This window comes from Heterocephalus glaber, unplaced genomic scaffold (genome assembly GCF_053883595.1).
Source record: "Heterocephalus glaber isolate CG9 unplaced genomic scaffold, H.glaber_assembly_v1.0 deba00001454, whole genome shotgun sequence".
Lineage (NCBI taxonomy): Eukaryota > Metazoa > Chordata > Mammalia > Rodentia > Bathyergidae > Heterocephalus > Heterocephalus glaber.
The window spans coordinates 1,374,073-1,396,509 of record NW_028258303.1 but is presented as its reverse complement, the minus strand read 5'-3'; the positions used below and the strand labels follow the sequence as shown (position 1 = coordinate 1,396,509).

Genomic DNA, 22,437 nt, shown 5'->3' with positions numbered 1-22,437 from the left:
TTGATACAGTGTATTACATTGATTGATTTGCATATGTTGAACCATCCCTGTATCCCTGGGATGAATCCCACTTGGTCAGGGTGTATGATCTTCTGCATTCTATTTGCCAGTACCTTATTAAGGAATTTTGCATCTATGTTCATTAGTGAGATTGGCCTATAGTTCTCTTTTTCGGTTGGGTCTTTCTCTGCTTTGGGGATCAAAGTGTTGCTTGCTTCCAGGAATGAACTTGGGAGTATTGCTTCCCTTTCAATTTCATTGCAGAGTTTAAACAGTTGTGGCATTAGTTCCTCTCTAAATGTCTTGTGGAATTCAGCAGTGAGGCCATCAAGACCCGGACTTTTCTTAGTTGGGAAGTTTTTAATTATGTTTTCAATTTCATTGATTGATATTGGGTTGTTTAGAGTGTTTAGATCTTCTTCATTCAACTTTGGTAATTCATACATATCTAGGAATCTGTCCATTTTTTCTGTATTTTCCATCTTATTGGCTTATAGGTTCTCAAAGTAGGTATTGATGATCCTCTAGATTTCTGCTGGGTCCATTGTAATTTCACCCTTTCCATTCCTAATTGCATGAATTTGGGCATTTTCTTTCCTTTTTCTGAAAAGTTTGGCTAAGGGTTTTTCAATTTTGTGTATCCTTTAGAAGAACAAACTCTTGGCTTCATTGATTTTTTTTTGCATCATTCTCTTAGTCTCCACTGCATTGATTTCTGCTCAATCTTTATAATTTCCTCCCTTGTATGAGCTTTGGGTTTGTCCTGTTCTTCTTTTTCTAGAAACTTGAGGTTCAACATCAGGTTGTTTAATTGGACTCGCTCTGTTTTCATAATGTGAGTATGCATTGCTATGAATTTCCCTCATAAGACTGCTTTCATTGTGTCCCTTAGATTCCCATATGTTGTATTGTCATTGTCATCTAATTGAAGGAACTGTCTGATTTCTTCTTTGATTTCTTTTATAACCCATTGGTTATTCAGAAGTGTGTTATTCAATTTCCATGTGTTTGTGAAATTCTTGTCATTTCTTTTGCTTTTGATCTCCAATATCATGTCACCACGGTCTGATAATATACATGGGATAACGTTAATACCTTCACACTTACTTAAACGTGTTCTATGACTGAGTAGGTGGTCTATTTTGGGGAACCACCTGTGTGTACCTGAAAACCATGTGTATTCTGATTTTTCATTTTGGAACACTCCGTAAACATCTGTTAAGTTAATTTGTTCAAGAGTTTGATTGAGTTGTAGTATTTTGTTGCTTCTTTTTAATCTAGTTGATCTATCTATTTGTGACAGTGGGGTATTGAGGTCCCCCATTACTCTTTTTTTAGTGCTTATATAATTTTGCATGTCTGGTAGTATTTGTTTTATATAGTTGGGTGCACTAGTGTTTTGTGCATAGATATTTATGATTGTCATCTCTTCCTCTTGGATTGTTCCCTTTACAAGAATATAGTGTCCTTCTCTGTCTCTCTTAATCAGTGTGGGTTTGAAATCCACTTGGTCTGCAAAGGAGATTGCTGCTCCTGCTTTTTTTCATGTTCCTGTCGCATGCAGTATTGTTTTCCACCCTTTCACTTTCAGTCTATGAGTTTTTCAAATTAGTGTGTTTCTTGTATGCAGCATATTGTTGGATCTTGCTTCTTGACCCATTCTGCCAGTCTATTTCTTTTGATTGGTGAGTTGAGACCATTAACACTGATGGTTATAAATCATACATATTGACATATCCTTGTCATGACTTTTTCTTTTTGTTGGATTTTCCACCTTTGCATTTAATTTCTTGTCATGCCTGATGGATTCATTCTGGTGGGATTCCTGTGGTTGTCATCCCTGTTGTCTTTTCCTGGGATATTGTGTAAAATTTTTTGGAGTCCTGCTTTGGTATTCATGAAGTTCCTAAGGTGTGCTTGTCATGAAAGTATTTTATTTCTCCATGAATTCTGAAAGTTAGTTTTGCAGGGTACATCAATCTGGGTTGGAGGCTTTAGGACTTGAAATATGTCACTTCAAGCTCTTCTTTCCTTGAGGGTTTGCACTGAGGAGTCTGTTGTGATTCTGGTGGACTTTCCTTTGTATGTGATATTTTTCTTTTCTCTAACTGCTTGTAGAATTTTGTTCTTCTGTTAGGTTTCTGTAATCTTAACAATTCTATACCTATGTCTTGATTTTTTTGATCAAGACTAGTTGGAATCCTATATGCGTCACTTATCTGTATGTCAAGTTCTTTTCCACTGCTTGGGATGTTTTCTTCCATCACTTCTGTGAACAGTGTTTTTTTGATGTTCTCTGCACTCTCTCCTGTTTTTTCATTGACTCAGATCATTCTTATGTTATTCTTTTTTGCATCATCTAGCAACTTCTGGTTTGATTTCTCATGGTCCCTTACACTTTTAAAGAAATTTTTCTTTTCCTGGTCACTATATCCAATCTTTCTTGTACGTCTGGAATTCTGTCCTCACATCATCTCATTCTGCTTTGTAGACTTTGAATGGACTTTTCAATCTCTTGAAAATCTGTTTGCATTCATTTTCTGCATTCCATTTGTTTCCTATGGTGGGATTCCATCATGTTCCTCAGCTCCTTTATTTTTTTATCTGTGTCCTCTCTAGATTTATTAATCATGTCTTGCACTATGGGCACAATCTCTGCTGTTATCTGAGAGATTATTTCAGATTTCATTTTTTACAGATCCTCTTTTGTTTCCAGTTCAGGGATCCCAGGTTGTTGAGTATCAGATTGTTCCATCTCATTTCCCTTTGGCGTTGCTGTACGTGATCTCAAAGTCTGGTTTTGAGGTTGTTTACATGTCTTCTCATTTTGACCAGGGGAGTGGTTTCTGCTGGCACCTGGGCAGCTCACCTCCTCTGTGCTGGGAGTGGTGGTATGGCAGTCCAGAAGCTTCCTCCTCTAGGTTCAGAGTGGTGGTATAGCGGCCCAGAAGCCTTCTCCAGCCAGACACCACACGGAGCACACCTTAGAAGTTTCTGAGTGACTCTGCCCTTAAATGTTAGGACTTGGAACAGAAAAGCAGCAGCCTGAAACAATTGACTTTCAGATGGACTTCTACATATGGACTTTCATCTGTGGATAATTATCTGACTTGGTGCTCTGTGGAAGAAACACTGCAAAAATTTATTTGTCCATTTTGCTGCTATCCCTGACTATTCTTTCCCATGAGTTTTCCTTGTAGCTTCATGTTAGAGTCATTCTTATATATTTTGATATATCATATTTTCACTTTCAGAATATCTTATAATTTTCATTGTAAATTTTCTTTGACCGAATGGATTTTTAAAGTTTGTCCTGTAAGGATTGGAATACCATACTTTAAACATTTAGGCAAAAACCATTCACACAGATTTTGAGAGAATATTCACTTACTAACCAAACATTTGTGGACTTACTATCTTTTTCCAGTCTATTGGCTTAATTTGACTGCAGTAAAAAAACATAATCTATTTGATTTATATTCTTTGAAACTTTTTGATATTTGTTTTATAGACTATTATGGTCTGTATTGGCAAGCATGCCATTATATACCTGGAAAAGAAAATGTATTTTATCTTTATTATATGCCATGTTCTCAATATGTTGGTCATTCTAAATTTGGTAATTGTGTTATACATATTTTCTGTATTTTTCATAGGCTTTGTTTGCTTGTTCTCCATGTTACAAGGTCAGTTGTGTCAAAATCTTGAAATTGCAATGTGGACTTGGATTTTTTTCTTTTAATTTTGTCTGTTATTGCAAAACAAAAACAAAACAAGAAATTTTGATGAAAATTGTTTTTACTTCATTAATCTATCCTTTTACAAATAATTCTCTCCTTTCTTCTCATGTTCTACTACCCAAATAACAATTGTTTTTGTAGTATAAGGAGTAATTTAATTATAAAACATATAATATTTGCTTGTCATGTCTATCTTGTCTATCTTCTAAAATACTTTAAATTTCTATTTGCTTACATTTTCATTCTAAGTATATGATGCCATCATTACACTTAAGTAGTTTGCAGTCTTGTAATTGAAGATTTTGAATCACATCTAACTACATCCACATAGAGATTATTTTAAGTGTAGCCTAAAAAGTTGCTAAAGGTCCTGTGAAATGTTTCATTACATTGAAATATTTTAGATGTTGAGATTCGTATGTATGGTAGGCACTACAATACTGTACTTTTGACATCTACACAAAGAACATTCACACAAATTTCACAATCAAACATTTAGTTCTTATGAAAGAAAAATCTATTAGAAGTTTATGTTTTGGAATTAAGTGAATAAGTCTTTGAAAAGATTTTAGTTCTCAGTATTTTCACTGATTTTGTAATTGACACAACATATTGATTGGTTAAAATTTTTCTATTTACAAGTACAATGCATGATCACTGAAGAAATTTTTGAAGGCAAAAATCAGAAAAAGAGCAAAATAATTTTGTATAATCCTATCATCTAATAGTAGTATTGGTTAATAGTTTGGTAAATTTTGTTTTCATTTTAATAGTTTATACCCCTTTTCATATTTTGTTTTTTATTGACTTTATTTTTATTTAATATTTATTTTTTATTTTTACTTAATATTTATTTTTATTTAATAAATCATTTTTTTACTGTCATTATTTAGTCAGTGTAAAATGTAGATATCTTTCATTTGGTGTGAGGGGTACATTCTAAAGATATCCTTTAATTCTATAATTCAAGTCTCAGTTAAATTAAGAACAATTTTCACATAGGAATAAGTATATAATGATGGATATATTTATAGTAAAAAACTCATCTATTGTAATTTAAGAACAGATTCTTGACATTGATTTTGTGGTCATATTTCATATAGATTTTTGTTGTTCTTCTTTTTAAAACTTTCTGTCATCCTACCTAGTTATTTATCCTTTTTGCAAATGAAACATCTGCCACATCTATATTTACTTTTGACATTTACTCATAATTTTTTTCATTTCCCATGTGTTTCCTAAGTTTATCGACATCTTTATGTTGTAGTTGATACTTTTGCTTCATTTTATATGTCATAGATTTCATCGGTTCCAGACACAAAATCATGTATTAATTTCATATTGCTTGATTTAGGTTAGTTATTATGATGAACATAATTCTCTTTCTCTTCAGTAATTGGTTCAGGTGGAAATAGGAGCTCACTTGGTGGAGAGTGTAGTTCAGGATAGTAGAGAAAAATAAGCTTTATCTTCCTTCAGATTGTATAACATGTTTACATATAGCCATGGCTAGTACACTGCTCTAAGTGGACCTTTCTGCAAGAGATGACTCAAGTCCTTCTCTGGAAACATTATGGAACTGAAATCCTTCTTAAGGTATACCTGGAGTCTCTCCTCCTACTTCTAAAGCAGTAATATTGAACCCTGTGTTCATGTTAGAAATTATCTGAGAATCCGTAAAACACACACGTGTGTTCTTTTTCTGTTCTATGCAAACCAAAGTCAATTTCATTGATACACAAGGAAAGGATATTTCATTAGAAAGAAAAATTATCATGAAAAGGATAGCCTAAAATTCTTACACTTTAGCATCTAGGTCTAGTATTAAAAAAAAGTCTAACAAATCTAACAACCATTTGTTGTAAATGATTAAGAAAAAGGGAGTTGTGGAAGCAATTGCAGTGAGGTAAGTATATACTAAGCCATGTTCAAAAAATCTAATTATGACTATGAAAAAAAGATTCATTTTACATTGGGTAATTAATGGAATATATATACAACTAGACATACATGCTCCATGATTTTTTCACTTGGATAAGAAGAGATTCTTTTTCATACAGCTGACTGTATCTCTTGAAAGATTATGTAACATCAGCCTTAGTCTTAGAGTATTTTACGTTTTAACTTATAGAACTTGCCTTTTTATTTCATTTTTCATGTTCTTAATGTAGTCTGCTTAAAGGTGACAACTTAGCAACAAACCTTTTTAAATGTTTTGTGCAGAGAATGCTACAACATTTCTTCTTTGCTGCTGGGCCTTTATTATCAGGCTTTATTTCAACCATGTATTTGAACTGTATTTTCATTTTTTAAAGGTGGTTTTCTATCTTGAGCCAAAATTGCTGTAATTATTAAAATAAGTACTATTTTTTTGTTTAAGCTCTGTGATTTTACTTAACACTTGGTTAATTTGTTTATGAAATGTAGAGTGGTTGGAAATCCCAAAACTAAGTGTGCAAATAATAGACAAAATAATCTTGCCACTTATTGGAATTGTTTTTGGTTGTGTGTCTGGTTTATTTCAACATTATATTTCCAGGTGCATCATTTTCCTACAAATGTGTCATTCTTTATAGCAGAGTAGTATTCCATTATATATAAATACCACAATTTCTTTATCCAATCACCTGTTGATGGGCATGAGTATACAGACTGCTTCCAGGATTTAGCTATTATGAATTATGCTGCTACACATATTGGTATGCATGTATGCTGTAATATGATGATTTAAGCTCTTTGAGGAAGCTATCTAGCAGGGGGATAATTGTGTCATGTGGGATTTATAACTTCATTTCTTTGAGAACTCTTCATAATGATTTCCACAATGGTTCTACTAGTTTACTTCCTACCAACAATGAAGAAGGGCTCCTTTTTCACCACAGCCATGCCAGCATTTGTTATTGTTTGCTTTCCTAATGATTGCCATGCTTTCTGGAGTAAGATGAAATCTTAGAGTTGTTTTAATTTGCATTCTCTAATGACCAGAGATGTTGAGCATAGTTTTTATGTATTTGTTAACTATTTCTTCATTTGTGAAGTGTCTGTTCATTTTGCTAGCCCATATCTTGACTAAGTCTTTAATTTTAAATGTTTTAGTTTTTCTGAGTTCTTTCTATATTCTAGATATTAGTTCTTTGAGGAGTATCTGGCAAAAATTTTTTCCTATTCTGTAGGTTGTCTCTCCACTCTACTAACTGATTCTTTTGCTGCAGCTTTTTAGCCTGATATAATCCCATTTGTTGATTCTTGCTCTATTTCTTGTGCAACTGAGTCTCTGTTTAGAAAACCCTTTTCTACACCTATGTCTTCAGATGTTTCACATTCTTTATCTTCCAGAAGATTTAATATTTTTGTTTTAATGTTTAGATCTGATTTTAATTTTAATTTAGTGTATGGTGAGAGGTATAGTGTAATTCTTCTACAAACTGTAATAGTATATTTTTATGAAAGAATTTACCACCTTTTGAAAGAAGGTGTTGTATAAATAAATATTACAGCAATAATTTGAGAATCATATAAACTACAAGAAAAGAATGTGAAAAGTATATTTATAATTTAATATGTAAAACTTGATTAATTCATCTAGTATATGGTTCGTCTCACAGTTATTTAAACAGAACAGTTAAGAATCTAGATTCCCACCAATCATGCCATATTTTGTTCCTAAACACATAAATCTTTGTAATGTATATAATTGAGTACCTATTTTATCATTGAGACAGGAAAAAAAGACATTTTGTGTTGGTTTATTTTCTTCTCCTGCATTCAGTTTTGTATTCCATTAATTTTTGCCTTTTTTTGTTCTCGACCCTAGGACCCATCATCCTGGGTTTCCAAATTTATAAATAATATATTTCAGAAGAATCAGAAAAAATTTAACACATATCTGAAAGTTACCATCTCCCTCCCTCAACATCCATCCTCCTTGTTCCTCATTAGCAGAACTTTAGTCTTTTGAAGCAGTAATGAACTGTCATAACTATACGTAGTTGCAGTCCAAGGTTTGGCCAATAAAAAGTGAATTTAATATATTGAGTAACTCTGAGCCTGGTTTTCTTTTTTTTATTTTTTATTTTTGTTAAATTCTTTTATTGGTACATTTTAGGTATACGACACAATTACATTTCTCATTGGGAATTGTACCTTTACATAATGCATCTTGGTTCTTATTTTTTCCCCGTTCCTAGCCCTCCCTTCATTATATTGTATACCTAAAATGTACCAATGATTAGAATGAACAATCGATAATGCAAAATAGGAAGAAAAGGTCCAAAGGGGTAGGGGTAGTGGGAGGGGCAGGGGAAAGGAAAGAAGGGAAAGGAAAAATGATGAGAAATGGAAAAAATGGAAATAAAGTCTGGTTTTCTCTTTTGTTTAATAAGTTATTTCTTTATGTGCTTCTGACTTTCTGTACTCTAAGAAGTTTCTTGCAAATGGAGGAGTGACTTTCATTTTATGGACAATGAGGATAAGCACCTCATGGAAGGACCTCAGGCCTATTTGAATCAAGATCCTTACTATGATGCATCTTGGCCCTGTATGCCTATCCATGGATTTATTTTAAAATTAAAAAAACTAAACTTGCATTTTACCTGTCACTTTATTTTGTATTTTTTATGTTAAATGAAATTTACATTTTGACTAGAAAATATGCCAATGTCTTGTTTTAGTCAAAGTGGTAGTCCAAAATAGTATTTTGATTCTTTCTTGTGATTCTCTTTGTTCCAAATAGTTCCAAATGAATAGTCCATTACAGTTTTTAAATTCCACTTATCCTGCTACTCCCAGAAGTATTTTCTAATACTTCCACCAACATCTTCCTTATCAGTCATGTGATAGAGACCCTGTAATATCCTTAACAAATACTCTCTCCTGAGAATGTAGCTAGTTTCCTTTTGCAGCTGGGAGATTAAGCTAAGCAGGTGATATGCAAATGTTTATGGTTAGAGGAGACAGGTGAGGCTATGAAGCTCAACGGATGAATAATTTTGACACTAGTCATATTTTCTTACTTAATTTTCCTAATCACCTTTTAAAAGTTCTTTTTTTAATGTGCAAAATGGGAATCACTGTTGTGAAATAATTTGCTCACTATTTTACAGTTAGTAAATGACAGAGCTGAAACTTGAACTTACATTTACATGATTCCAAAATCTGTGACTATACCTCTGTATTTTATTGTACACAGATTATGATAGAATGTTGTAAGCATGTTGGTAGAAAAAATTTTAGATGCTAGTAAATATCTGAGACACTTGTAAATAATCTAGATGACTTCTGGTAGTGAGGAGCATGACAGTAGTTTGCCATGAGAATGGGAAGATGAATAATGAGGCTACCACTATGTGCTAGACAGCCAGCACCAAGGGGTGGATGATCTAGAGAAAAAGACAGATGTGATAGTCTCTTACCTCATATATTTCTGTGGTACAGTAATTAAGTTTATTGTTTTTTATTTAAATGAAGTATTGTTATATCATTAAATTTATTGTTCTTTCAGAGTTTTAATTAAAGACATTTCTTGTTCAGGACCAAGTCGTGACTAGGTCGTTAAGTGAATTGGCCGCTAAATGAGAAATTGTATACAGTATGTACATTACAGTATCAGAACAAAGAAATGGCCAAAGCAAACTCCAACTTGATGATTTTGCATAACTCTTTCATGCAGTATTGTAACGTATAACAGAACATAAAACTACAGGACTGTACAGTACAATTAGCAAAACATCATACTGTGTAGACAAGGTGTACTGTACAAAAAAAAACTATGAAGCTCTAGAAACAAGATGTACAGAAGTGGACAAGAAAAAAAAAGACGGGTGATAAATCCGATGAGCGGTATAACACTGAACAGTATACCCAGGTCGTAAGTTTGAGCAGTTGTTAACTAGGTAGGTTGTTAAACAAGGAATACCTGTGATTCCAATCTGGAATTATCTCTATCTATCTATCTATCTATCTATCCTTTAGGATAGATCTATCCTGAAATCTGTCAACTTTATCAAAAAACAAAATAGGGTAATGGAATGCTTGCAAATCTTTATGTTCTTTGTCTATACCATAAATATTCCTTTTCCGTCTAGTATAAAAATGAACCAGAGGTGGGCCGGGGATTTAGCTCAGTGGATCCGCCGTCTGCCTCGCAAGTGTAAAGTCCTGATTCGATCCCTGGTACCAAAAAACAAACAAACAAACAAAATGAACCAGAGGAAGAAATATTTGGCTTCCAAATAAAACTGAAATACATAAAGCAAATTTAACATAAAACTATAGCAATAAATTACTAATTTCTATAAAATAACAACATGCTATTGATTTATCAATTCTTCCTGATATTTAGATACCTCATCTTCAGTTTCCCACTTCTGTAAATAAAGCCTTATGCACCTTCAGTCAAAGAGAATGCATAAGTACAAGATGAGAGAGCCATTACTGTTCAGAAAATGCCTTTTTAATGTAAAGTTCTCTCATGACCTTTATAACAATAAGAATTTGGCGTTTGTTTCTAGCTTCCAGCTTCTTGATTTTCTCACATTTTCTTGTATGAAAGTCTATTTATTTATTTATTTTTGAGGGCTTACAAGGTGTGATAAAAATATAAGCTGAATGTTTACATTTTAAAATTTTATTATAGTGAGACCCATTGCCATCAATCCCCTCAGAATCCTCCTCCTGGCTTTGAACACACAGTTCTCACCATCCTTCACACTGAGCTGTACTGGAGTCCTGGTTTGTGAGTGTCTTTACCAGGTGTGATCCACAATACTGTGCAGTATATGCTGCTGCCCAGTGCCATCCATGGAGAGGCAGACTTGTAAAATATCAGTGTGTCCTCTTCCACCTTACTCACCAGGCACCACAGACTTCTGGCTCTTCAAAGTAAAAATGATCATGAAAGGTACATGTTTTGATTCAGGACATTGAGGCAGCCATGAGAACACATCTGAAGACACCCATATAAGAGGACTCCCAGAACTGCTTCAGAAAGCAGCAAGTACGATAGGTAAGTGTATTCAAATTTTGGGGGAGTACATTGTGGTGATTAATGGCAATGTGTCTTTTAGTGGAATAAATTTTTAACTTTACACATTCATTGTCTTGTTCTTATACAAATCTTACACAGATCTTATACAGATAAACATAATCATAAGGTGAGATTATGTATTAAATTTAAATTTAATATTTGGACACAATTTCAATACACATAATTTCTGAATTTTAGATTTTTTAAATGGGAAACATGATTTTCATACAACTTTAAATCATTGCTTAGCCTTTATATCTGAAGGTAAGACTATCACTTTTTAAAGTAGAAATTTTATTAGTTTATCTAAATGACTGTTTTGTACTTGTGCTTGGCCTTATAAAATATGACCTTAAGTTTATGGAAACACCCTTTTCCTTTTAAAAAGTGCAATATAACAAAGTAGTCATTTAAAAATAGGACACATCCTGTAAGAATGTCTCATAAGACTGTGATACTTGATTTCCACAGAATCAAGCTATCTTTTAATTTATATATTAATTGGTACAGCTGCTAAAAGTTTTTCCCACATTGTAGGTTGTCTGTTACAACTGTTGGTGGTTTCTTTTGCAGTGCAGAAGCTTTTTAATAAGATGAGATCCCAGTTATTGATTCTTTCTGCTAGTTCCCATGCTGCTGAGGTTTTGTTCATGAAGTCTTTTCCTATGCCAATGTCTTCAAGAGTTCGACCTAACTTATCTTCCAGCAAGTTTAGTGTTTCTGTCTTAATATTTAGCTCTTTAATCCACTTCAATCTTAGTTTAGTGCATGGTGATAGGTATGGGTCTAGTTTTAATCTTTGGCAGGTTGAAATCCAAGTTTTTCCAACACCATTTATTAAATAGGCTATCTTTCCTCCAATGAGGATAGTTGGCTCCTTTGTCAAAGATGAGGTGGCTGAGCATGTCTGGAGTTGTTTCTGCATGTTCTAATCTGTTCCTCTGGTCCTCAGGTCTGTTCCTTTGCCAGTACCATGCTTATTTTATCACAGTAGCTTTGTACTATAGTTTCAAGTTGGGGATTGTGATACCCCCAGCCATGTCTCTGTTGCTTAGAATTGCTTTAGCTATTCTAGGTCTCTTCTGGTTCCAAATGAATTTTTGGATTGTTTCCTCTAGTTCTGTGAAGTATATTGTTGGAATTTCAAATGGCATTGCATTGAATCTACATAGTAGTTTTGGAAGTATGGCCATTTTCACTATATTGGTTCTTCCTACCCAGGAGCAAGGGATCTATTTCCATTTTCTTGTATCCTCTTTGATCTCTTTTTTCAGCGTGCTGTAGTTTTCAGTGTAGAGGTCTTTTGCTTCCTTTGTTAGATTGATTCCTAGATATTTCATTTTTTTTGGATGCTATTGTAAAAGGAATTGATTTTTTGCATTGTTCTCTTAGTCTCCATTGCATTGATTTCTGCCCTGATCTTTATAATTTCCTCTCTTGTATGAGCTTTGGATTCATTATGCTCTTCTTTTTCTAGGAGCTTGAGGTTCTGCATTAGGTTATTTATCTGAGTTTTCTGTTTTCCTAATATGGGCATTCACTGCTATGAATTTCCCACATAGAACTGCTTTCATTGTGTCCCATACATTCCTGTATGTTGTGCTGGCATTTTCATTTACTTGTAGAAACTGTTTAATTTCTTCTTTAATTACTTGTGACCCATTGGTTGTTCAAGAGAGTGTTATTCAGTTTCCATGTGTTTGTAGGGGTTTTGCAGTTTCTTATGTTATTGATCTCCAATTTTATTGCACTATGGTCTGATAATATACAGGGGTTAACTTCAATTCCTTTACATTTACGTAGACATGTCCTATGACCTAGCATGTGGTCTATTCTGAAGAATGACCAATGTGCAGCCGAAAAGAATGTGTATTCTGATTTTGTGGGGTGGAACACTCTGTAAACATCTATCAAGTCCATTTGTTCAATAGCTTGGTTCAGTTCTAGAATTTCTTTAACTTTTTGTCTAGATGATCTGTCTGTTTGTGATAGTGGGGTATTGAGGTTCATCCCCCACTACAATTGTGTTAGTGTTTATTTGGTTTTTCATGTCCATTAATATTTGTTTTGTATAGTTGGGGCATTCGTATTTGGTGCATATATATTTAGGATTGTCATCTCTTCCTCTTGGATTGTTCCCTTCACAAGGATGTAGTGACCATCTTTGTCTCTCTTAATTAGTTTTCATTTGAAATCTACTTTGTCTGCAAATAAGATTGCTACCCCTTCTTTCTTCTGGGTTTCTGTGGTGTGGAGAACTGTTTTCCATCCTTTTACTTTCAGTCTCTGAGTTTCTTTTTGAGTTAGGTGTATTTCTTGTATACAGCATAGTGTTGCATTTTCCTTTTTAATCCATTCTGCCAGTCTATTTCTTTTGATTGGTGAATTGAGGCCATTATCATTGAGGGTTATAATTGATAGGTATTGATTTATCCTTGTCATGATGTTTTACTTTTCTTGGCTCTTTTATTTCTTATTTTTCCCCCTTTCCCTTTAGTGCCTTGCCTTGACTGGTGGCTTCGCTCTGTTGGGCCTCATGGAGTTGTGGCCTTCATTTCTTTTTTTGTAGGATATTGTTTAGAATTGCTTGTAGTGCTGGTTTGGTGTTCATGAAATTTCTCAGGTGTTCTTTTTCGTGGAAGTATCTAATTTCACCATTGATTTTGAGAGATAATTTTTCAGGATACAACAGTCTAGGTTGGAAGTTATTTTCTTTTAGGGCTTGAAATACTTCACTCCAGGCTCTCCTTGACTTGAGGGTTTGTGTTGAGCAGTCTGCTGTGATTCTGATGGGCTTTCCTTTTTAGGTGATTTGTTTCTTTTCTCTAACTGCCTGTAGAATTTTATTTTTCTGTTGAGTTTCTGGGATCTTGACTATTATATGTCTAGATGTAGAATTTTTTGATCATGGCTAGTTGGAGTTCTATATGCCTCACTTATCTGTATGTCCAATTCTCTACCTGTATCTGGGAAGTTTTCCACTATTACTTCTGTCAACAGTTTTTTTAATGTCAATTGTGCTTTCTCCTGTTTTTTGTGGACTCCTATCAGTCTTATGTTATTCTTCTTTGCATCGTCTAGCAGTTGTTGGATTGATTTCTCATGGTCCCTTACTATTTTTAAGAAATCTCTGTTTTCATGGTCCTTAACAACAATCCTGTCTTCATTATCTGATATTCTATCTTCAGATTCCCTTAATCTGCTGTGGATACTTTAATGGAGTTTTTGATCTCCTGAATATCTGTTTCAATCTGTTTCATGGATTCCATTTCTTTCTTATGTTGGGCGATCATAGTTTCCATTTCTTTCTTATGCTGGGTATTCATGGCTTCTATCATATTTCTGGGATCATCTATTTTTTTGATCTGTTTCTGTTCTGGCTACTCTAATCATGTCTTTCACTCTGCTCACCATCTCTGTAGATATCTCGGAGATTATTTCTGCTTTGAATTTTTCTAGAGCCTCATTCATCTGTTCTGTTACTTCCTGTGCTATCAGTTCAGGGTATCCAGGTAGTTGGTTATGGGACTTTTCCATCTCATTTCCCCCAGGATTTACCCTTGGTGGGGTGGTAGACTGAGTTTGTGCCTTGCTTAAATGTCTTCTCATTTTTGTTTTTGGTACTGTCCTTGGTTTAATTCCTGGGTTGATAGTTTGAAATTGCAGCAGTAACTTTGGAACCAGACAACCTCAAGATTTAAGGAAACAGTGTTCATGACACTGTTGCTGATAAATTGAGCAAAATATTATTAGAGGCTAGAGAAAGGAACATTTGTATATGTAATGACAAATTTTAGCAAACCTAATGCTTAAGATAATGAAGAAAATATCTAATGAGCTGGTAAATTCTAACTTTAAAAAAAATCCATACTGAATATCAAAGTGTCAGCAGTTGCTTTATCTACATATTAGAACATATGGATGGCAATGAGTTAAAACCACTCACTTTTCAAGCAGAATTTATAGGAAATAACAAGGAATTTGTCTCTCCAGAACCCTCTCTCCAACTTTGTAAGAAGTGGCTGGAGGACAAAGACCAAAAGCAGAATTTGACTATAAGACCCTGTGCTAAATTTCTTCATGTATTTAAGGTGGTGCTTCATAGAAGCACTCAGTTATATAAAAGTATGGAAGAATCTTAAGGTCTTATAGCCTAGACCCTAATTACCATGAGAATATGAATGCTCCTATAATTTTAAGGATATTAAAACCAGCAACCTCAAAGGCTATCCAAACTAAAGAAGGATTTTTTTAATGTGAAAATATTTGTATGGTTCTTGTTTAATAGATTTGACTATAAATTAATATAATCAGATAGGTTGGATTCAATATGGCTGAATAAAGGAGGAGCCACATTGGAGCTACTTAGAAAAAATCAACTAAAACTACAGATGAATAGAAGAAAGGGAAGGACATACATCCAGATCATCTGGATGCCAAAATCAATCTCAAATAAGAGACTTGTGGATCAAACAAAACATAGGTATAGGATAAAATGAGGAACCCAACCTCAGGGGTGCCAGTGGTGCTGCTCCTGGCCAGCAGAACAGGAACTGCCATTCTGGGAAGTTCCAAAAAAACCAGTGGACTGCAAAAGTGTGGTAAACTCAGTCCACACAGGATAGATTTGGCGTATAAGGCCCCTCACTTCTTTTGCCTTCCTGCAAACAGAGAATGCTACAGCCCTGCACCAAATTTCATCCACACACACAGTGTAAGTGACCAGGAAGCTGCTCCCTCAATGATAGGCTGCTGGGGTTTTTTAAATTTTTCTTTGTCATGCACCATACCAACTAACTGAAACCTCTAGTGATAACTAAGTTCGGGACCACAGCAGTGGTGGTGGTGGTGGTGGCGGTGGTGGTGGTGGTGGTGGTGGTGATGGTGAGGTTAGTGAGCAGAACAGCATGACCCCTACTGCTCAGCAACCAGCAGGCACATCACAAACATGGGATTCAAGTAGCCTTGGGCTGGTGGGATAACATGCAGGAAGTGAAGTCACCACTCCCCTTCCCCTGAGACCAGCGGATGTGAGAGAGCATTGTCAATGCAGGAATGAATCAGCCTAGGACCAGTGAGACAATGAATGGGAATGGAAGTCAGCACTTCTCTCACCCTACAACCAGCTATGAGAGAGGACCAGCAGAGTGGAACAGAGGAGGCTGTGCAAGGTCAGGGAGGGGCCAACTGTGCATGGGACTGGGAGCATCCTCAGGCAGCCTTGGTCTGAGGGCATTACAGCAACTGGGAGAGTGATACAGACTCATACAGGGTAAGGAGATGAGGGCAGGCTGCCAAGGGACATCCAGAAAGATGCAGGCTGAAGACTGGCCCTAGCCCCCACATCCAGAGGCCAAGATCAGCACTAATCCTACTGCAGATGTGGCAGGGTTACCCAGCATAGATTTAGGCTCTGATTTGGACACTACCACAGAACTGTGCACACCAAAGGAATTTTTTTTAATCTTTCTTTGTTTTGTTTTCCTTTTTCTGTTTTTCTTTCTTGTTTGTTTAGGCTTTTACTTTCATTGTTTGTTTATTTTGACAATTATCTCTTTCCTTAACTTTTTTTTCTTGATCTTTTGATATTTTCATGTAAGTGAACATTGTCTCTAGTCTTTCTGGTTCACTTCAATATTCTTTTACTTTCTCCTTCATTCTTCCTCTTGTGTCCTCTTTTTCAGTTTCCCAAAGCTTGGGTGATCATCCTTTGACCTTCAGCTTTCCTTCTATTATATTTCTCTTCAGTTATCTCTCTGTTTTGTCCCCTATCCCTCTTAAATGCCACCTTCACAGGGTAAAATCACTTTACCAAAGGGAAATTCACTGCATACAAGTTCTTGGTTTTAATTGGGTTTTGTTATAAAACTATAGATCTTGTTAATATAGTTAAAGGTATGAAATTAATAATTACCACAGTTTGTTAGTTTCTAGGCTATGCTTGATCCTATGGTTATTGCTAATGGTACTACTTTAGCCAGGATGCCATTCCTGTTATAGTCAGTTGTTCTCCTTTGCATGACAACACTGTGATTTTCTGTGGTAATGATCATCAACATAGTCCAGTACCAGAGGACTGGATCCTGAGTCAGATAGATAGCAAATTCTCATACCTAATAAATTGGGAAGGTAAGATCTTGGTACAGATATAAAGAATAAGAGCCAGCTACATCTAGAAGATATCTCTGAGGAGCAGACACTTCCTAGGTGAGCCTCAATACAAATGACAAAGTTACCTACCATAAGGATATTACAAGCATCAACACAGAAAAGAAATTAAAATAAAAATAGAAAAATGACAAAACACAGAAGCAAAATGCAACCCCAGCCTTCCAGCCCACCCAAGACAAATCCAGAGGACACTGAGTTAGAAGAAATCAGAAGACATCATCCTGAATTTTCTGAAAGGATAGAAGCAGAAGTAACTAAACAGGTGAAGTAGGCTATAAAGAAAATCAAATCAAAATACTATCTCATGTAACAAAAGAGATGATGATCACAATGAAGAACTTGCTCAGTGAGTCTAGAGTAGGCATAAATTAAAAAATAGAGGTGCTTTAGGCAAATGATGGAAACCATGAATACCCAACATAAGAAATGGAATCCATTAAACAGATTCAAACAGATATCTGGGAGATTAAAAATTCCACTAAAACATTACAAAGCCAAATGAATAATGTGAGGACAGAATATCAGACCTAGAAGACAGGATTGTAGTTAGCAATCATAAAAAGAAAGATTTCTTAAAAATAGCAAGGGATCCTGAAAAAGAAATCCAAAAGATGCAAGCTGATGCAAAGAACATAAGATTGGTCAGAGTCAATGAAAAAGCAGGAGTCAGCACAAATGGCATATAAAACCTATTCATAGAAGTAATGGCAGAAAATTTCCCAAACATGGAAAAAGAATTTGACATGCAAATAAATTAGGCATGCAGAACTACAATTATCAATGTCCAAATTAAATCTACACCAATAAATATAATGATCAATGTTCCAGAAATTCAGCAAAACAACAGAATATTAAAAGTTGATAGAGAAAAGAAACAAATCACCTGTAAAGGAAAGCCCATCAGAATCACAGCAGACTTCTCAAAACAAAATTATAAGTCAAGGAGAGCTTGGAATGAAGTATTCCAAGTCCTAGAAGAAAACCTCCAATCCAAATTGGTGTACCCTGCAAAATTCAGAATTACTGGAGAGGGCTGGAGATTTAGCTCAGTGGTTTTGCTGCCTGCTGTGCAAGCTCAAGGACCCAAGTTCAATCCCTGGTACTAAAAAAAACAAACAAACAAAAAAAAACAGAATTATTGGAGAAATAAGATACTTTCGTGATGTTGAACAACTGAAGAAATCCATGACCACCAAACCAGCTCTACAAAATGTTCTGAAGGATATTTTAGAAAGAGATAATGAAGACCACAATTCAAAGAACCAACAGAAAGAAGTCACCCAGCAAGGCAAACAATTAAACAAAGAGGAAAAACAGGGAACCAACAACAGGAAAATAATATGACTGGATACAGCAATGTATATCAGTTATAATCATCAATGAAAATGGTCTCAATTCACCAATCAAAAGAAACAGACTGACAGAATGGATCAAGAAACAAGATCCAACAATTTGTTGCATACAGGAAACAAATTTAACTCAAAAAGAAATTCATAGCCTGAAAGTCAAAGGATGGAAAACAATACTGGATGTGGCACAAACCTGGAAAAAAGCAGGAGTAGCTATCCTATTTGCAGATAAATTGAACTTTAACCCAAGACTGATCAAAAGAGACAAAAAAAGTTCCCTACATACTTGGAAAACACCAAGAAGATGAGACAATAATCATACATAAAATACCAGTGCACTCAATAAGGCAAAAATAAATGGACATGAAAAATCAAAAAAGCATGAACACTATTACAATGAAAGATCTCAATACCCTACAGTGACAAATAGATCAATGAGACAAAAGTCAACAAAGAAATATAAGAAATGAACCAAGTCTATGAAGAAATGGACTTAGCAGAAGTCTACAGAGTGTTCTACTCAATGACTTCAGAATACATATTCTTCTCAGCTGCACATGGGACCATATCCAAAATAGACCACATATTAAGTCACAGAACATGCTTAAGTAAATGCAAAGGAATTGAAATTACTCCATGCATACTATCAGACCATAGTGCAATAAAACTGGAAATTAATGGCAAAAGAAACTGAAAAAACTACATAAACACATGAAAATTGAGTAACATCCTCCTAAAGAACCAATAGGTCACAGAAAAAATTAGACCATTTCCACAATTAAATGATAATGTCAGAAGAACATACTTGAGCTTATGGAACACAATGAAAGCAGTCCTACAAGGGAAATTTATAGTGGTGAATTCTCACATCAGGAAAACAGAACCAGCTCAAATAAGCAACATAATGTTAAACCTCAAACTTCAAGAAAAAGAACAAGTCAACCCAATGCTCATATGAAGGAGGATATTATAAAGATCAGAGCAGAAATTAAAGCAATTGAGACAAGAAAATAATACAAAGAATAAATCATGAGTTGCTTCTTTGAAAGATTAAATAAAATTGTTAAAACTTTAGCCAAATTTATCAAAAAAGAAGGAAAGAAAAGACTCAAATCCATGCAATTGGAATAAAGGGGTGAAATCACAATGGATTCTGCAGAAATCCAGAAGATCAATACCTGCTTCAAGAACTTTTATTCTAATAAGATGAAAAACACAGAAGAAATGGATAGATTCCTGGATACCATAAGGAACTTACAAGCATTAACACAGTAAACTAAATCATGGTAATCAAAACACTAAAGCTGAGTCAAGAAAATATGAACATTCTAAAAAACTAAATATCAGTTAATGAAATTAAAGATGTAATTAAACACCTACCAGCAAAGAAAAATCTGGGTCTTGACGGATTCACTGCTGAATTGTACAAGAAATTTAGAGAAGACTTAATGCCACTAGTCCTCAAACTCTTTAATGAAAATGAAAGGGAAGCAATGTGTAAATATCACATTGTTTCTCTGGTGTGAGTGACTGAAAATATAAATATGGACTGAAATGTACAATACATTGTGAAATAGGAAGAAATTATTCAAATGGGAAGGAGCATGAGGGAAGGAGGAAAAGACAGGAAAAGAAAAAAATGAGAAAAGAAAGACAAAATGGAAACAAAGCTTTTGTAAATAAAGAGGGGATGAGGGATTGAAAGGAGAAGAGGGGAATGGAAAAAAAATAAGAATTACGATATATCATGTACAGGAACAAATTCGATATGATGAAAGTGATCATTATGTATATCTAAACTGTATTAACAAACATAATAAAAAATATATTTCATTAAAAAATAAACTCACCAAGTTTTTATAAGGAATTTTAGATGAAAGGGACAAAATGAAAGTAGCTTATAGACCTCCAATCTTCTAAGAGTAGAAAGCACCTATGAAAGCTCCAACTCCAAACATATCCTACTTCTCATAGAAAAAAGAAGGATGAATCAAAAGATAAAACTAAAATCAAAATGGTAAAACAAGAAGGTCAAACAATCATTTCCAGAGGGTCTACATGGGCCCTAATGAAGGAAATTCCAACCACTACCAGGTTATATTTCAGAATCACTGTGTAGCTGCCGTGGACCTCCAGTTTTCCCATTTTTCCAATAGCAGTATCTAGTATGATTCTCCTATCTCTCTTCCATCATTGTATGTTGAATAAACCAACTCATCTCTGATTCATAGGCCTTCTGACAGAGAAGAATCATACTCATGAGAACCACACCCAAGGATGCTAATCTGCACCTACACCCAATTTAAATGACAAGACCCTAAACTTTGAGGTCATGCCATAATTGCATCAGACTTGGGAGTCTTTGAGAAGAGAAGGGTGCATGGAGGAAGAATGAATATTTTGTGGCCAGAGACTACATAGTAAACTTAAAATGGTGATAAATTCTTTTCTACCTTGTCATTGAGGGTGAAGTTTCATGTCTTTCTCTTTGATACATGCATCCTTGAGTGACCAATGGGCAGAAGGCATGTTCTGGGTGTTCTTTGGTTGGGTCAGGTAAAGCCTTGCAGCATCTGGCCAGGTCTTGGGAAACCATGAGGCACTATGTTAAAAATCAGACACAACTAAGGCAACCATTGTGGAACCATGTATGTATTCAGGGGACAGCCCCATCTGACCCCTGCCTTCCAGCCATTCCACAAAAGAATGAAATATAATACAAATGTCTATTATCTTAAACCTGTTTTTACATGGCAATAGATAACCAGAATTATATGATACCAATTATGTTATTTTGTTTCTATATTCTAGAATATCCACTGAGAATACTTGAATACTATATATATATATTCATCTACCAAGAGAAAATTAGGACATTTATTAACTAAAGAAAAACAACACAAAATTACAATTAAGATGTATGACAGGTTAAAGGGAAATCTTGCTAAAACTGCACCTTATTTTGATTTACCTGTGTTTAGTGCACAGTTGATTCTGTAAGGAGTTGTTGACCTAGAATGATACCACTAACCATAGGATGAAGATGAAAACATACTCTGTGGTGTATCCATCGGCCTAAGAATATTAAGTTACATCAAATTAAAGAGTAGAAAGGATTAACTGCTAACCTGGCATTTCCTCTGCCATGGAGTCCTGTGTGAATCGAGCAGCACTTTGACCAAAGGGAGTATTTTTCAATCCTGGTGTTTTCTTTGAAGTCTTGAAAGCAGTTCGAGGTTCATTGTATGTACCAGGAGCTGGGGTGATTGATTTCATAGGTACAAATCTCTGGTAAAGAACAGGAAGAGATGCCAGTTAAAAACTAGTACACTTTGATATTTTAGGAGTTAAAAGCTGCCTATGAGTAATATAAGATCTACAGTTTAATTTATTTCTTAATGGAGTGAAGAAAATGTAGATAAATTAAGATCTTATGCCCATCAAAACATAAAATATGTAGATTTTAGTAAAATCACCTATGTGCTAATATAGTAATGTATTATGTGCCTTACCAAGGCAGACAGAATTCTTGAAGTAAATAATCTCAACATAAGATTCTAGATTATAGTACCTGGATAATTTTTACATTTAAAACAGTCTATAAGTTAAAGTAGTAAATTAAAATACTGTGATCTCATTTAATTTCTTTAATCAAATTACACTGTATTAACCATGTTTCTAAAAGATATTACTTAACACAAAAATATCATTACTTAAGAAAAATAAAATGAAGTACTTTATAAATCCAGTTTAACCTATAAATGTATAACTATTAATTATGCATGCATCTATATGTACAGTTATGAAGCATAGCATCGTCTTAGTTTAAATTATTATTTGACAACAATTTTAAATTTGCAGAAAACTTGCATAAATACAAATACAAAAAATATCAGTGTAACCTTTACTCAGATTTACCCATTGTTAATATGTCCCCCTCATTTGCTGTTTTTAGGGTTCCCTATTCTCTCTCCCTGTGTTTCTTTCTGTTTGCTTACCTATCAGTTCTCCCCCATCTTCTCTCCCTCTGTGTGTGTGTGTGTGTATGCACACATGTACACACAGGTATGTGTGTATGTATATATATGTATTTAATGTAATGTTGTATATGTAATGGTTCTTTACCTCTAAATACACATACAAATATATATAT

General features: G+C 34.5%; 1 long non-coding RNA gene across 5 annotated transcripts in view; it reads right to left on the bottom strand.

Moving 5' to 3' along the window:
- Window positions 1-7,278: 7,278 nt before the first annotated feature.
- LOC101711404 (uncharacterized) overlaps window positions 7,279-22,437 on the bottom strand; it is a 165,002-nt gene continuing 149,843 nt past the window's right edge. For 2 of the 5 annotated variants that reach the window (XR_015452871.1, XR_015452867.1), the window contains 2 exons: window positions 21,413-21,572; window positions 7,279-9,908 (listed from right to left, as the gene is read on the bottom strand). This is a non-coding gene — a long non-coding RNA (uncharacterized LOC101711404). Of the gene's footprint in view, window positions 9,909-20,737; window positions 20,887-21,412; window positions 21,573-22,437 lie in introns of all 5 variants that reach the window. The other 3 variants (XR_015452869.1, XR_015452868.1, XR_015452870.1) reach the window with 3 other exon arrangements.